The following is a 17,064-nucleotide window of genomic DNA, read 5'->3' as shown; positions in this document are numbered from 1 at the left end:
TAAAAACAGATGTTCTCATTCATTAACCTTGGAGGAGGGGATATTATAAATATGAAAGAAGGGGATTTTATGTTTCATTGATTCTGCTATTTGGATGAGTAACTAACTCTCTCTTTCTCTTCAAGAAAGATCTGAAAATTTCTATTAACACCTAGTTCAATAAGAGTCTTATGTAGGATATAACTATTCTTTTCCTTAAGTTTTTATTGACATATCTTCTTCTATGCAAAAATTTTTGTCAGTGAATACATTCTTTCTCCAGATAATTTCAGCCATTAGATCACTAAATCATTTATGAAACTTAAAATATGTGGGTAACATTTTGTGGGATAATTGTTCTCGTTTACTGAGCTGCACTTGTGTGTGAGGGGCCATGGTAAGAACTTGGCACACTCTAGTCTTCAACTGAGAATTGTCATATGTATAAAAGGGGGATGATAATGGTATTTACCTTTCACCTTTATTGCTTGAAAAAAAAAAAGGATTGGTAAATGAAAACACTTGGAACAGTGCTGGCCATAAAGTAATTTCCATATATATTAAAAATATTTCTTAGTATAATATCTAAAACAATATATCAATATTTTACTTTGTGGAATTATCTCATGGCATTGGTAATGTTTAACATTTAAACATTGAGGAAATTAAAATTTCAGAGTTTAAATAACATGCTTAATTTCACAAAGTATGCAGAGAAGACAAAACTGGAATTCTTCTCTCTAAATCCAAAGCCCACGTTTGTAATCTACCTCTTCTGTTGGTCCGATTTGCCCACCCCACACACTTGTCTCCCAGCACAGACAACATCACCATGAAGAAGGCATGTACCTTGACTCCCGTGCTCAGTTATGTAGAGCCTGTTCCAAAGGAAGCACTTGCCCCAACTATGCTCTACATAGTCCATTTTGACTTTACTGTATGCTACTCCTCGTTTTACATCCCATTTCTGTTTCTTGCTTTCTGTTACTCTTACTCGGTCTTACCTCATATTCTTTCATCTCCAGGCAAAGATGAGAAAGTTTGTCTACTTGAAAGCAAAGCTATCCACTCTATCATGGTGAAAGCAAAGCTATCCACTCTATCTATCAGATATCTTTTTTTCCCACCACTTCTTCATATTCAAGAGAAAGGGCACAGTGCTTGCTTCAGTTAGTCTTGAAATCCTGTCTTGATTTTAGTTTGCAATTTGAAGTTTACTTAAGAATACTTACGATTCTCTTAGAAGAGTAAGGCTGTGTGAATTTACAGGGAAGAAATGAAACTCCAATGCATTGTTCACAAATGTGGGACTCAGTTCCAGACAAGGCATGATTACTGTGAGGAGGATAGGCTCATCCCTCTGCAGAATGTCTAACCAGAAGAGTAGTTTAACTCGGAAGAAGTAAAACCACTGAGAAAGGAGTAATTTGTAGACAATAATCCACAAAACAGTAAGGAATTTCTGAAAAAAAAACCCCACCTTTTTTGAGTATTGATTTTCATCATTGAAATATAGACATAACTACTTACTCAGGTTGAAAGATCTTTCTGCCTCTTTAATTAAAAATTTGTAAACAAGTAATTGCTGTGATACAAATCAAGAGGAAAAGTCGCCCTGTTACTTCCTTCTTTTCAGTCAGGAATATAGGCAGAGCTTCCATCTCTCTTCCTGTTCTTTCAGCAATAACCTCCATCCTACTGGCCTAGCGATAACCTTTTCTGCTACTGTTTCCCCAGTGAGAATGAATTAATAATAATTTGTCTTATAGAAACCCAATTGCATATCAAACTAAAAAGCAAAGTAAACAATCAAAAATGTGATGAGAGCCTAGATAATGGGAGAAAATCTTTACTACCTGCATGTTAGATAGAATTTTAATCTCCAGGATATATAAAGCAGTCAAAAAGCTTAACACCAAAAAAATCAATAACCCAATAAATAAATGAGCAAAGGAACTCAACAGACACTTCACAGAAGAAGAAATATGAATGGTCAACAAATGAAAACTGTTCAACATCACTAGCAATTAGAAAAGTACAAATTCAAACTACACTGAGATTTCCTCTCACTCCAGTCAGAATGGTAGTTATCAAGAATACCAATAACAATAAATGTTGGCGAGGATGTGGGGCAAAAGGAACCCTCATACATTGCTGGTGGGATTGCAAATTGGTGCAACCACTCTGGAAAGCGGTATGAAGATTCCTCTGAAAACATGGAATGGAACCATCATTTGATCCAGTTATTCCACTCAGTATATACCCAAAGGAATTAAAACCAGATAATATAGTGACATGGCCATATCAATGTTCATGAAAGCTCAATTAACAATAGCTAAGCTATGGAATCAGCCTAAATGCCCTTCAACAGATGAATGGATAAATAAACTATGGTATATATACACAATGGAATATTACTCAGCCATAAAGGGAAATTAAATTATGACATTTGCCAGTAAATGGATGGAACTGGAGAATATCATGCTAAGTGAAATAAGCCAACAACTGAATGTTCTCTCTGATATGCAGGTGCAAACTCACAATAAGTGGGTGGGGTGTTAGGGAAAAATAGAAGTACTTTGGATCAGACAAAAGGGCATGAAGGGAAGAGAGGGGGACTGAGAATAGAAAAGATAGTAGAATAAATCAGACATTAGTTTCCTACTTTCATATATAAATACATGACAAATATAATTCCACATCATATACAACCAGAAGAACGGGAAGTTGTTCTCTGTGTATGTACAATATGTCAAAATGTATTCTACTGTCATGAATAACTAAAAAGAACAAATGAAAAAATGGAAAAGAAAAAAAAAAGAAACTCAATTGCTATGGAAATAGGGGCTACTTATATTGACATTTCTCAACTTATTCTAAAAGAATGAATATGAATAGTTCATTGCTTAAATATGCTGTGTATCATGCTAGGACATATAATTTAGAATGTGTCAAAAATGTAGCAATTAATGCAGTTCCACAATGTACTGAAGATTTTTTTTCTTTTATAATGTTGGTTCACATATCTTTAAATAAATTTATCAGGGTAAGTTGACATAGCATGGCCAACTTGAGATTAAATAAAGGAGTTAAAATTATCTGTTCAGGATGACAGAATACTTATTTTGAAATAAGGACTATGAAGAACTAGTGTTAGAATACTTTTCAAACATATCAGAAAACTATGATAAAGCTTCTAATTCAACTTTCTCTGTGATAGCTTTTGTTTATGGAGCCAAACATTCTTATGCAGTTGGTAATTCATCTAAACTTTTTTTTCCCAAAGCATTCATATGTCTTCTGTTCAGTCAATTTTCACAACCTCAATAAACACTTTTTAGTTTGTTCAATTTGCAAAATTTTATGGCCTTTAATTCTCTTGTCTAATTCTTCAATTCTCCACGTTTAAACATGTAATCTACTTGTCTATGGAGTTTGGGGATTAAATGAATGTTGATTTCACTTGGTTGAAAACTCAGATAAAAGTCTCTATCGACACCTTTTTCTTTTTTGAAAATTTATTAGATATATATGACAGCAAAATGCATTTTCATTCATTGTACATAATTGAAGCACAACTTTTCATTTCTCTAGTTGTACACGATGTAGTATCACACCCTATAGGCAGTCTTAGGGTAATGATGTCCATCTTATTCTACCATCTTTCCTGCCCCCCTACACCCTCCCCCACCTACCTCTCCTTTGCCCAACCAAAGTTCCTCCATTTTTCCATGCCTCCTCCCTCCCCATTTTGGATCAGCATTCACTTATTAGAGAGAATATTTGGACTTTGGTTTTTGGGGACTGGTTTATTTCACTTAGCATTATATTCTACAACTCCATCTATTTACCTGCAAATGCCATGATTTTTTTAATGTTGAGTAACATTCCATTGTGTATATATATCACAGTTTCTTTATCCACTCATCTATTGAAGGACGTCTAGGTTTCTTCTACAGTTTAGTTATTGTGAATTAAGCTACTATGAACATTGTTGTGGCTGTGTTACTCTAGAATGCTAATTTTAAGTACTTTGGGTATAGACAGAGGAGTGGGATAGCTGGGTCAACTGGTAGTTCCATTCCAAGTTTTCTAAGGAATCTCCATACTGCTTTCCAGAATGATTTGCAATCCCACCATCAATGCATGATGTGCCTTTTCCCCCACATCCTTGCCTGATATGTGGAAAAAAAATCCAATAGGAAAGGATGCTAACTACCACAATTTCTTCAATTCCCTAGGAAATTATTAATAATTCATAGGAGATTTAAATAAGAAAAAAGAGATGGGAATGAGAAGAAAATGATGAAGAAAAGATTTCCAGAAAATCTGAATAGTTATTTTATCCTTGAGTAACAAATTAGATTTCTTAAATTTAAAACATTTGTTGCCAAAAAAATTAGAGAAAATCAGAAAATATAGTGAAATTCATGCACCCAACCATTTTATTTAGTTATTATTAACATTTTGCTATATTTATTTCAAATAATTGGATTTTGATGATAAAAAATTGGGGGTGGACATTTTAGTCAATGCACATTTCCTAAGGAAAGGCACCAGGATAAGGCTATTCAGAGTTGTTTAAAAACAAGTTAATTAGAATGATAGGAAACAAAAAGGAAATCAAGTTTGTGACACAGTGGTGTCTGGATCACAGGAACAGCAAGCTCAAGAATGCAATGTGTGTGCATTAAGGGGCAACAAGGATAGAAGCGAGATAACATTTTGTGTGTGTGTGTGTGTGTGTGTGTGTGTGTGTGTGTGTGTAAAATACTATAAAGTATCATCTCATCTATCTTATTTTATTTCTAAAAGATTTTCTGTATTTTTTTCTCTAGTGGACAGTAGTCTTTTCCATCAGAGTTTCTCTTTGGGAAAAAACTCTAGCATGATGAATTGAATGATGGATTGAATGATCTTCAGGGAAGAATGAAAGCACAGAAGTCCATTCAGGGACATGGTATAATTGCTACATGAGTGCTAATGAAATAAAGCCAAGAACAGGGATTGGAGAAGGATTGAAGTTATGAGTACTACTTTAGATTAACTTTCAAGACATGACAATGGACTTCTAATGAATCCCAAGGGAAAATAAAAAATAACAATAAGAAGAAATAACAATAAAAAAGAACAACAATAAGCTAATATTTACTGAATGCTCACTGTGTGCCAACACAATACTTAAATTATTTCATGAAATATTTGTAAAATTCAAAGTCAAATGTCATTGTTTGTTCTATTTAAAAATACGAAGAAAAATTGAATGTGAAAGGAGTTAGAAAACTTCAAATGAGTTAAAACAAGTTTATAAGTAGAAGACTACTTGTTTAAGTCCAGTCATATTTGACTTCATAGTCTCTCCATTTTCTATAGTACCTCCCTAAATTCACTTAAAAATAGATATTGAGTAATAGCAGAAAAAAAGATGGTGATGGAAAAACTCTTCATGGAATAATGATGAGTTTTCGAATATTGTCACAGAAACTATGATGTCCTTTAACACCATTCTTCTCTTCTTCCATAGTAAATTGCCTTCCATTTTTAAAGTAGTATCAGGCTGTTTAGTATAAATACATTTACTAGAATCTCTTGCAGTCAAGTATGAACAGGTGACAAAATTCTAGCCAGTGGGATGTAGGTGAAATTTTAAAACAGTGTCCAGGGAATGTCATTAAGGATCAGATTTGTGCTTTCCTTCCACCTCCTGGGAGATGGAAGGTAAAGACCATGGCTGAAGCTTCATCAGGAATCCAGTCCTGGAGACTGAAAGTCCAACAACAGCATAGAAGTGTTTTGGATACCTTCCAATGTGGATGAGAAAGAGAACCAACTTTTAAAGTTGTGATTAAATTGGAATTTCTGCCATTGGAAGCACAATCTTTTCCTATCAGACACAGATACACTGAATTTGGTTTCTCTTATATTACTTCTTCAGACAATCAATGGCTCTTTCTACTGTGCAAAGGGAAATAAATACTTTCAATGTATGAATGTCTGCACTTTTGTTTTTATTGTTTTTACATCCTTAGATATTTGAATGATAACTTTTGAACATACATTTATTGTTAGTATTGCTTTCTTCCATGAAAGCACTGTGCAAGACTGAAAGGGATTTAGAAGTTAAGTATAATTTCAGTTTGAATCTCACCTGTGCCAAATGCTGTCTGTGTATCCATGGAAAATTCCCTAGTCTCTCTGAAATTCTTTTTTTCCCCCATACTTAAAAAAAATCTGCATGAAAAAAATATTATAAACAAACATAGGTAAATATGTATAAATTGCTAAATAAATCTGTTTTTCTCTAATTTATAAACTTATAACCAAGTTCTGGCATGCAAAAAGTGATACAAGTTGAGTAAATTTTAATTTTACAGATGGTTGTCCCAAAGTAAATATAGTTTAAGTGTTAAACAAAGGCCATATTGTGGAAACTGTGGTCAAGAGGGTCTCAGTAGTTAGTACCATTTTTAAAAACTAAGCACTGGGTATAACTTAATGACTTATATACCTTTTGATCTATATTTTCCAGTGAAAAGACACCACAGAGAAGTTAACTCTTTAATGCAGAAAGACGCAAGTTTATGTAAATCCTCAAAATTTACAGCGAGTACATAGATAGTATACAAGGAACAAATATTTAATGTTTACAATTTATAACATCACTTCTGGTTCTTAGTTGAACTTCAGTAGACTTCTCATATATTTATGATACTATATTAGAGCACTTAGTAGTAGTGTACTTGAATAGTCTGGGTGAGTCTAAGCCAAAGAACCTAATGTTATAATTGTTAGACTACTGTCACCATATACCTGATATTAATAATAAAGAAATAATGATAACTGTAAATTCATAATGAGAAAGAAACAGCTCTGGAATTAGTAGTGCATTTTATGTAGAATATCTTCCTTAGTTATCAAAAGACCATGTTTGATTTCTATGAAAGTTGAAGAAATTTTAGGAACATGTGACATTTTAGGATTAAACTGTTAAGTATCTGTGTTAGTCAGCTTCTAATTGCTATGACCAAAATACCCTACAAGAACAAATTTGGGGGGAATTGAGTTGTGGTTCAGTAATAGAGCACTTGCACAGTACATGTGAAGCACTGGGTTTGATCTTCAGCACCACAAAAAATTAATTAATTAATTAATGTGTTGTATCCATCTACAAGTAAAAAGAAACATAAAAAATAAAAAAAATTCTGGGGAAAAAATTTTTATTTTGAGCTAATGGTTTTAGAGGTTCAGTTAATAGTCAGACAACTCCATTGCTCTGGGACCTAGGAAAGGCAGAGCACCACGGCTGAAAGACATGTGGAGAAAAGCTGCTCGGCTCATGGTAGCTGGGATGGGGAGGGAGGGAGGGAGGAACCAGAAAGAAGATATATAACCCTCAAAACACCCCCAGTGATGTACTTCCTCTAGTCATACCCCATCTGCTTACAGTTACCATCCAGTAGTCCATTCAAGTTATTAATCCATCAATTGGATTAGTCCTCCTGATATTAGGGTACAGCTCTCATAATCTAATTATTTTATCTTTGAATGTTCCCTCATTGTCGATCACATAAGCTTATTGGAGACACCTCATATCAAAACCATAATGATATCTATCATGTTTTTGTGGGGCTGACTTTCATTTGTTCTAAATTACTTTCCTAAATATTTTTTTTAAATATAATGAATACTCAATCTCTGAAGAATAATTTATGTAGTCTGAATAGTAGAAGAATTTTCATGTGGTAGAAGGAGAGTTAATGAGCAAAAGAAGAAAGAAAATGGGTTATTAAGAAATGTTACCCTCAATGCCAGAAATTATATATTAGATCTATTTGGGATACATTAGAGAGATGCCATAAAATATACGCCTTACTTTCAATTATTTTGATTTATGGAATATGTTTCTTTGCATGTAACACTGATTACTTGAACTAAATCATGTATAACATATATACATGTATTGTTCCTGGTTTTGACTATTATAAACAACACTCCTGAGATCCAGAATATTTATGTTTGATACTCCCTTAGTACAATTTATGAAATATCAAATACTCTCCCCTAAAACCAAAGTGACATTGTGCACAATATGAAGATAATCAAGCATCATATATATACTACATTGTAACAAAGAGAGAGAGTTATCGATATTGAACATAGCCCTGGAACTTGACTGAATGCTCACTATTGACTTACCCATGTAAAGTTCAACTGATATTTTTAAGATTCTCTTTCTTTATAGGTATTGAAAACTTTTTTCTTGATTGATAGATATATACTAAGTACCATATATGTCAATGTGTTCAAATAAAAGTAACATATTCACATTGTTACTGCAATTGAGGCCACTTGGTTAAGTCTATGGTAGACTATTGTCATCCATAGAGTTTTTGCAACACTTCTTCAAGTGAATTAAATGAAAATGTTGTGATAACCACCATACACATATCACTAAATCTTTGAAGATAATATTAATCCTTAAAGTTCTACACAGAATATTTTTTGCTTCTGAAATTTTAAGAATGAGAAATTTCAAAAAGATCCTCTTGTTTTTTTTCTTTATGTTATCTTAATTAATTGTTCTTACCACATGTATTACAAAATACATATTTTCAGCTGAAAATGTATCCACCTCAGTTTGGACTTGTATATCCACAAATTGACTATAGTGTGATCTTTGGACTTGGGATCTAGAAACTTTTTATTAACTGGTGTTTTAGTCAGATTTCATTGTGACAACAACTGGGGAAAAAAAAACCCTAAGACAAGTTTAATTTTGACTTAAGGTTTCAGGTTTCATCATGAGGTCAGCTGGATCTTCTGTATCAGGTATTATGACAGAAGGGGCATGGTAGAGGGAAGCTACTCACCTTATGGCAGATGGGAAGCAGAGAAAGAGAGAGAAGAGAAGGGAAGGGGAAAGAGAAAGAGGAGAATGTGAATGAGAAAGAGAAAGAGTCTAGGGACAAGACAAAGACCCTAAGGGCATGTTCCCAAGGACTCACTTCTTCCTCCTACACGTTCCTCCACCTCTAAAATGACATCAAATTAATAATCCACTGAATCCTCCGTGATTCAATCACTTTTCACAATTTCACCTCTGCACAGAGTTGAATTAGGGATCAAACTTTCAATACCTGAAATATGGGGGGACATTCCAGATCCAAACCATATCACCTGGCCTATTATAAATCACAGTATAAACGGGGATCTATGCTTGCTTTTATTTCTCTTGATGAGGTAGGGAGATAGATTTCCCATAGGCAGCCAGGATAATGGCATTGGAGAAGGACAGAAAGGGAGGGGGACATCATGTCCACTTGAAAGGAGATATCAGGTCTGAAAGACATCTTGTGACTTGCTTCTCCCTGCCAATGTTAAACATAATGACGTCTTCTGGGTTAGAATACCTGTTTCTGTTCTGACAACTCCAATTACAGTAACCCTTCTATAGGGCTTACCCCATGCTATGCCCAACCACAAGCAGACTAGTCCCAGAAATGCTTCCTGTTTCCCATGGATGTGTCAAACTACAAGATTGGACCTGCCCTTTTAATTACATAAACAATCGACTGAAATTAAGCACTTCTGATTGGCTTATTAAATTTGGAGCTTGAGAGTTTGGTCCATGCTAATACCCCTCATTCCACCAATTACCTGTGCTAGGTCATCAACTATGTCTTTAAAATCCCTTAGACAACAGACAACCATTGGCATCCTCTCTTGGATTATTTTCCTTTTGGTAGCTCTGCTTTGTTGCTATTACTCTAATAAATTCTGTTACTTTTCTCTCACCCCGTGTACATGGATTTCATTCCTCAAATTCTAATACAAATAACCCAACTGGCTACTTCCATTTTACATCTCATTTGGGTTCCATGAAGGATAAGTAATAGGAACAAGGGAACTCTCATTCCTCTTTTCTGTGTTCTTTCTTAGTAGACAAACTATCTTTAAACACTGGGCACATTCAGCCAGTTAAGTGATGAGCTCAGATGCTGGTCTGAAGACTCGGATGATAGTCAGAGATGATCCCCCTTTACCTAGGCAGTGAGAATGTTAGGGCTGACTTGCTTCAGTTTCCTTTCTTTGGGAGAGAATTGGTATGTGAGACAAAGGAATGCTTGAGATAATTGGAGGCAAAAGGGTAGTGTGACTTCCTGATGCTGCTCCAGGTTTTCATGTTCTGAGTCTGATCCCAACAACTCTCAGGGGTACCAAATATTGGCCACTACCTATTTTTCTGTTTCTGAATAACTTGGTCCAGTGATGAAGGGCACCCTCACCTGACCGACCCTGGATCCTGAGATGAGATATTAGTCTGATCAAGGTCTTTGGGAAAGAGGTGGCCCATTAATCTCTGTAGCGTGAGCAAAAAATTTCTCTCCTTTTCTGCAGAAATGCCTCTTCCCCATGTATACTCTGGTGCTCAGTTTACTTCCAACAATGCCATATATCCTACTAACCCTAACATAACACAAAACATACAGGTCTGCACACATATACATAAAAACAAATAGGAAATAAGGTTTTATAGCCTTTTGCCAGTATTAGATTCCCAAAGGTAGGAGACAAAAGAGTTATAGATGTTATTACACAGACTTTAAAATTTAACACTTTAGAAATTAAAATAAAGCCTATCAGAGATTTCTTACAGTGTGACTTACTCATGGGAAAAGTCTGTATAGTTGGGGTTGCTAGGAGTACAGTCTGCCATCCATTGTAGACACTAAAATCAAATGTTCAGGAAGTCACTTATCTTCCATGGGGACAGATTTACTCCCATCATAAAAAAAATATATTTATTTTCCCTCCTTAAGACTCTCCAAAGGAGGGAGTTCTCTTTTTTCTTTTAGTGTACTTGAGAGTTAACCATTGAGTAACTAGGCTCTGAATAAAAACACTGGAAAAAAAAAAAAACCAGGGTAAAAAAACTCCAGTTTAACCAAACAAGACTAACTGGTGTAGGACCAAAGGTGATTCACAAGAAGATCTTGAGCTCAGAAAGATACAGAGACATTTAAAAAAAAAAAAAAGGCACAGCCATAATTAATGTAATAAAGGAGCACATGGAAGGTGCTATCAGACCAGTCCAGAGTGCAAAGAACTTACTGAAAGAACAGAATCCCAGAGTAAAAGAATAGAAGAAACAGATCCCACAGACACTTGCTTTTAAAAGTGAAACTTACTTTCTCTAGTCTCAAATTGATTTGGCCACTGGCACTTGTACATTTCAGGTAGCTATCAGGCAGACACCTAAGAAACAAGGAAAACATGAATTTTGAGCATGAGAGGCAAAAAGCTTATACATAAAGCACTTTTGACCATTTTTCTCCCTTTTGGTAAAAACAAGTCTATCTGTAAGGTAGTATTATCGCTTATGTTTTCCTCCAGAGGCCGTTATCTCTGTCCCCAAGCTGATTGATAAACCGGCCAGGTTCAAGTGCAGAAAACCTTAGGCATTTTTTTTCCTTTAAGGTCTGATAGTCAAATTTAGTGCAATTCCTTTTGATGCATTCCCCGGGGGGGGGGGGGTGGAATCTGGTTTCCTATCTATGAGACAGAGGGAAGAGTTAGACAGTCCCCTATTATTTCTTGTCTTCTATGAAATAGAGCACTCTCTGGTTTTTCCTGCACACAAGCAAAACTCACTAGTGGCAGATTCACTCTCAAGTGTGACTATGTGGGGGAACAAGTCTATGGACTGACTTGTGTTTACCACTAAGGCCCCATCCAAAGTGCCATCTGGTGAACTGGAAAATATCCTAATTGAAATCATTTTAACCTGCTTATTTCTAGGGTTTCTTGATCCCACCATGAATTGAAGACTTTTGGAGGGAGAACTGGGCCTCACCCAGAATGGAGGTGCTTGCATCTATAAATCATATACATTGTACTAAAACTGTCATATAGATAAATCAATGCTCATTAATCTATGAAGAATGGATCCAAATGCCAATTAGCTTTTGTGACATAAAATGGCTAAACAGTTAAGAGTTGTCTTTAAAGTTAATTCACACATTACTCTAGGTTGTTAAACAGTTACTAGAGTGTTAGTTTCTATGAAAGTTTTAAAGTGTGATGTTCATTGCCTCTAGGATTTTTCTTTTACAGAAAAGAAATGGCTTAAAATGTCAAGTAGGCCTATCTAATAACTTGGTTTTCAATTTAACATAAATGGAATAAACTTTTATAAATGTGTTTGTTAAGAGAGGAATCTGATAAATTTGCAAAGTTAAAACACATATCAACTGCTAAATATAAGTATTGTGGTTTCTTAAATTCTATAAGACAACATATATTTTGTCTATTAAATGTGATTGTATAGGTTGTTGGTAAATGGAAAACTAATGTAAGACTGCTTTGTTTCTGGGTCTTCACTGAAAGCAATATTGCTAAGAGTTAAAATTCTAACAGTTAAAATTCCATATACAAAGAATATGCAAGGTTTTAGCTGTTGATTAAAGCACTATAAAAAAAACTATTTTATTTCATTGAGGAAGGGAGTGATAAAAATTGTTTCAGAAAGTAAATTTAAGAAAAAATCTGAAACAACAAAAAAGAAAAAAAGTATCTTGTTGGGTGAAAAGATCGTAAAGTGTCTAAATAAATTGCAAAAAGTTTATGGAAGGTAAATCTTAAAAATTTGTGTGTAATTAAGATGACTATAATTAGCACAAAGCTATTTAAATTTTTTTCTATGGTCAGATTTTAATATAATGATATAAAGTAAAATCAAATTTTCTAGGTTTAACAACAAGAATTTCATAAAACCTTGGTCTACTTTCATTTATCAAGGTGACTTCTGTGGGTTTTTTTTTCATTTTTTTTCCATACTGGGGATGAACTTAGGGGCACTTGACCACTGAGCCACATCCCCAGCCCTATTTTGTATGTTATTTAGAGACAGGGTCTCATTGAGTTGCTTAGTGCCTAGCTTTTGCTGAGACTGGTTTTGAATTCACAATCCTCCTTCCTCAGCCTCCCAAGCTGTTAGAATTACAGGCATGTGCCACTGGGCCTGGCTAAAATTACCTAACATTTCTGTTGCTTAACTTTCCATCTGCAAATGAAATTGTTGGGCAAGATGACTTCTGGATTCCTTCCAACTGGAACATTCTCTCTTTATGTTGGTTCATTTTCCTTAGAAATCTCTTTCTTTTCAATAAACTATGTTGTCCTATTAAAATAAAAACTCCTACATTGGTTTATCCTAATCTTATCTATCCCCCTCCTTCATGTTTTACCAAGTTCTTTTCCTGTACTGCATTCCAACAGGACTGGCCTTCTTAGCATTTCCTAAACATAACAAAACCTTTCTATCTCTGAGTAATAACACTTATAGAGTCCTCTCTTTGGATTGGTCTCTCTACCATTAAGATACACACACACACACACACACACACAAACTGGTTGCCCTCATGGTTCCTAGAACACAACTACCTTCCCAAAGAAAGCCATAGAAACTAGAATTTCTCTTCCCCAACGGTGATTCATATAAAATCTAATCTTCAATGACCTAAACTACCTTGTTTGATAGTAAATGATAAGATGCTAATTTCAGAAAGGGTTCTGACTCACATTTGCAAGGAAGAAATGCTGAACTGACTAGATACCTGGTGGGAGATGGTGGAAACAAGACTCAAGGTACGGACCACCAATGTTAGTAGGCATGTTTGCTGTGAATATGACTTAGAGACACAAAAATGAAATATGTCACATTCCTCTGTCTTTATATCAATTTGAATTTAATTCTGGGTAACCAAATGCCTCTACTACAGCTTAACTTCATCTCTATTATTATGGAAGTTATATCACTATACATAGTGTTAGAAGATAAATCCAGAGAACAACCATGATGATTAACAAGGACAAGATATTAATAATAAACCTGAGTCTAAAGGTTAAATCTAGCATTCTAAAGAGAACAATTTGGAGTTTAGGAGCCAAGTAAAGCAGATGTCATATGTTGACACTATGGTGTGGTTGTATGGATCAAAATTTCCAGTTATATGGGGCAATGGTCAAGGTTGGATTACATATACTTCCCAATTTGCCTTAGTAATCCTAATGAAGACAGCAGTCCTAGTTTCCATTTTTATTATAGAAGAACAAAAAGCCTAAGGAGAAGACAGCTGACTGTGCAATTGTATCTTGATTTCATAGGGTTGAGAAAAGCATGTGATTCTATTTGGTTGGAATGTTGACCTCTGGCACAGTTATATCATGTGGTAGTCCTTGAAATACAGGATAAGTTCTCTACTTTCTGATAGACTTCATGCTTATCTGAGATTCCCACAATCAGCACAGGATAGGTAACAGAGTAACTCCATTACATATATTTGCTACTCATGTTATTACTTGAAATTAAAATAGAAATCATTGGGTTAGCATTCTGTAACAAAATATACTAATAATCAATTTATGATGTGGATGGGTTTGTCTCATAGTCTCACAGATTTCAGCTAATGATCATATAGCATCACTGCTTTTGGGTCTTTGGCAAGGCAGAACATCAGGCCAAAAGTGCATGTTGGGAGTTTGTATGTTCATTTCATTGTGCCAAAGCAAAACAGAGAGAGGGAATGGCCAATATTCCAATATGCCCTTCAAAGGCACACCACCAATGAATGACCTAACTTCCTTCTACTAGGCCCCACCTCCTAAAAGTTCCACCACCTCCCAATAGCACCACAGGCCAAGGATCAAGTCTTCTACACATGGGTCTTTGGGAGACATTCAAGATCCAAATTATATCAGGTATCAATCACCTAAGTGTTCATGGAGTTGTAAATCCCTAGATAGTGCACACCAAAGAATAAGGGAGATCTTAATAGCAGATATATTTCTTTATACTCCTTATGTGTGGGTCTAACACTGGCCCCCATCACCAACCAGCACAAGAAACATTAATGAGGACTTTAAGTGGTATTTATCAGATTAAATTAAATATGCTAACTGAAGTGGTCCATATAAACAACCTCATATTGAGTACAAACAGATAATTTATACTCTTATATTAAACTCAAGAATGTATTAGGGGCTGTGCACAGCAGCTGTTTAAGTCCAATTAGGAGAAAATAAATTCAAGAACTTTAGTTCATTCACAGGGAGTTTCATGGAAAAGAATATATTTTTTAGAAGGATTTATGAAGACAAAAATATGGACCCAGTTACTCAAAACCAGGGTCCCAAGGTACAAGCAACATTAGCAGAATAGCCTAATACAGACCAGTGTGGTTGCTGCATGCTTTAAGCCACAAGACACCCCATGACCTGGAGGTATAACCAGCGCACACTGATGTCATTCTGGTGAGGTGAATGGTCCCCCTACAAATGCTAAGAGAATATGTCTGAGACTCAAGGGGATCCATCCAATCTAGGTATCAACATTTTATTTTATGGAGAAGGGAATTTAGTCATCTGGAACATAACAGTGTTCATATGCCATTTTAAAAATAAGTTTGTCTTTTACCAAAAAAAAAAAAAAAGTCTGGAGTCTAAATTTTACTTCTAATCAGAAACACTTGACAGCAAAGAGATGCACGCACATGTGTACAGAGACAGTTATGTTTTTGACAGTAAATTGCTTAAACAGTTTTCTGTTCCTATCTAAATAGGAAGCTGATAACTTTCCTCTTTGAAAACAGAATTGTCTTTCTGCAATGCCCATACTCAAAATAATTGACAACTAAAGCTTTTTAATTTTTTAAATTCTTTTTTTTTAAAAAAAACAAGGACACATTGTAATCCTTTTAGATGGCCTCATTCACATCATTGCATACACATGAGCTCCTTTTAAAAATGTGTTGTTTGTGCAAAATATATGGTTGATATGACTATTTTAATATTTTGTTATTGTTGAGACTTTTTGAAGGGGTTATGCTTTGCTTTTGTTGCTTTTTTTGTAATGTGAGGAGTAGTAGGGGAGGAAAAAATTACTATTCAGTCATATTTACAACTGAATATGGATTCTGGTGAGAATGTTTATTGTGAAACATATGAATTAATAAATAAGAGATAGGATGTTTTCCTGAATACTTGCCCCCCCCAAAAAAAAAAAACCCAAACTTCCTAATTCTGAAGCCAGATAAAAGCTCTTCTGGTGATTATATGAAAGTTAAAAAGCAAGAAGAATGGCTGTGATGGAATTTATTAGACAAGATTTTTTTTAAAAAAGTGAAATCCAGAGGGTGTATTTAAGTGGCTTTGACAAATACACACATTTCCTTTGTTCTTCTGCTATGTTCTTTTTCTTTTTTTCTTTTTTTATTTATATATGACAGCATAATGCATTACAATTCTTATTACATATATAGAGCACTATTTTTTCATATTTCTAGATGTATACATAGTATATTCACATCAATTCGTGTCTTCATACTTATAATTTGGATAATAATGATCATCACATTTCACCATCATTAATTACCCCATGCCCCTTCCCTTCCCTCTAACCCCTCTGCCCTATCTAGAGTTTGTCTATTCCTCCCATGCTCCCTCTCCCTATCCCACTATGAATCAGCCTCCTTATATCAAAGAAAACATTCAGCATTTGGTTTTTGGGGATTGGGTAACTTCACTTAGCATTATCTTCTCTAACTCCATCTATTTACCTGCAAATGCCATGATTTTATTCTCGTTTGTTGCTGAGTAATGTTCCATTATGTATATATGCCACCTTTTTCTCTTTTATCCATTCATCTAATGAAGGGCATCCAGGTTGGTTCCATAGTTTAGCTATTGTGAATTGTTCTGCTATAAACACTGATGTGGCTGTATGCTGTTTTGAAGTCCTTTGGGCATAGACTGAGGAGAGGGACAGCTGGGTCAAATTGTGGCTCCATTCCCAGTTTTTCAAGAAATATCCATACTGCTTCCATATTGGCTGCACCAATTTGCAAAATAAAATACATGGGAATCAACTTAATGAAAGAGGTGAAAGATCTATATAATGAAAATTACAGAACCCTAAAGAAAGAAATCAAAGAAGACCTTAGAAGATGGAAAGATCTACCTTGCTCTTAGATAGGCAGAATTAATATTATCAAAATGACCATACTTCCAAAAGCACTATACAGATTT

General features: G+C 34.8%; 1 protein-coding gene across 4 annotated transcripts in view; it reads right to left on the bottom strand.

The window, feature by feature from the left end:
• GNAT3 (G protein subunit alpha transducin 3) overlaps window positions 1-1,491 on the bottom strand; it is an 80,477-nt gene extending 78,986 nt beyond the window's left edge. For 2 of the 4 annotated variants that reach the window (XM_081284180.1, XM_081284182.1), the window contains exon 1: window positions 1,212-1,467. The gene's annotated coding sequence lies outside the window, so the exon portion shown is untranslated. Of the gene's footprint in view, window positions 1-1,211 lie in introns of all 4 variants that reach the window. The other 2 variants (XM_081284179.1, XM_081284181.1) reach the window with 2 other exon arrangements.
• Window positions 1,492-17,064: the final 15,573 nt, after the last annotated feature.

Source organism: Spermophilus citellus (assembly GCF_964194105.1).
Source record: "Spermophilus citellus genome assembly, chromosome: 3".
NCBI lineage: Eukaryota > Metazoa > Chordata > Mammalia > Rodentia > Sciuridae > Spermophilus > Spermophilus citellus.
This window is presented reverse-complemented; position numbering and strand designations above follow the sequence as displayed.